This window comes from Arachis ipaensis, chromosome B10, assembly GCF_000816755.2.
Source record: "Arachis ipaensis cultivar K30076 chromosome B10, Araip1.1, whole genome shotgun sequence".
Lineage (NCBI taxonomy): Eukaryota > Viridiplantae > Streptophyta > Magnoliopsida > Fabales > Fabaceae > Arachis > Arachis ipaensis.
The window spans coordinates 86,982,034-86,983,428 of NC_029794.2; the positions used below are offsets into that span (position 1 = coordinate 86,982,034).

At 33.3% G+C, this 1,395-nt stretch overlaps 1 long non-coding RNA gene across 1 annotated transcript in view; it reads left to right on the top strand.

The window, feature by feature from the left end:
* LOC110268266 overlaps nt 1–1,395 on the top strand; it is an 11,235-nt gene that overhangs the window by 9,623 nt on the left and 217 nt on the right. The window lies entirely within an intron of this gene.

Below are 1,395 nucleotides of genomic sequence, written 5' to 3' on the forward strand. Positions count from 1 at the left end.
AATGCTTTCATGCTTCTCTAATGCTTGTCTTACCTTACAAGCTTACTTAAAGCATCTCAAGCACACTAGGATAAGTGAAGTGCATGCTTCTTTTGTGACATAGCTTTTATGCTAATGTGTGTTCTAAATTGCGCAATTTAGAATTCACACACCTAATAGTTCTTAATGTCACACTAATTCACTCACCTCATTCTAGTGATTCACCTCATTCCAACAATGTATGCTTCCTTGCTTTTATATCTTCTCATCTTATGGTGTTGTATTTTTGTTTTTCATGATAAATGCACCACAAGCAAACATGAAAGCAAGACTAAGAACACGCAGCAATCTGGAGATTTGCCGTACCCCCTTGCTCATCTTTGACTGCACCGAGGACGGTGCAAACTTTTAAGTGTGGGGAGGTCGTCCAACCGATCGGCGATTTTGGGTGACAAATTTCTAATCCCAACACTTTTGCATTTCATTTTAGGTTTTTAGGATTTTTTTTTTTACTTTCATTTTCTTATTTTTGCATATGTATACACAATAAGCTTAGTCAAAATAATGAAATTTTTCAAGGATTTCTATCTATAGGGCACCTCAATTGATTTGAGTGAAAATTTTTCATAGAACTTGCTCGAATTATATATATTATGGATCATGTTTTGAGCTAAGAACACAAGCTTGTGAGACTTGAGCCTAATAGCGTGGTTACATCTTATAACCATTTATTTTTCCTTCTTGTGTGCATTATTCTCTTTCTAAGATTGTAATCTTTGATTTGTTTAATTCTTTATGTCCATTATTTTGTGTATTCATGCATTTATATGATTGAGGCCATCATTCCATTAGCTCACTTACACAAATGGCCTTACCTTTTATCTTCCATTGTTAGCCAACTTTGAGCCTACGCTTAACCCACTTATTCTTATTTTAGCACATTACAAGCCTTAAAGCGAAAAACAATAATTGTCCCTTAATTTGGATCTTTGATTAGCTTAGGCTAGTGTGTGTGAATATTATTCAAGTGTGGGAACCTTGGGACATTGGGTGAATAAAAGGGTATTTTGTATTGTTATTGAAAATATTGGGAATTAGGTACATACTCATGTATTGATCAAATGTAAAACCTTATGCATTGATGCTCTTGTATATAGAAAGAAAAAAAATGAGAAAAAAAATAGAAAAAGAAAGAAAAGGAAAAAAAAAGAAGAAAAATAATAAAAAGGGGACAAAATGCCCCAAAGCGAAGCTCAATAAGATCAATGCATAAGTGTTGTGAAATGAAAAGGGATGCATGAGTATTTGAAAAAGTGAGTAGAATGGGTAGTTAGGGTAGAATTTAATTGTATAGGTTATTATATGGGTTAAGTGGAAAGTTTAAGCTTATCAAAGATTCAAATTCCAAGCTCACTT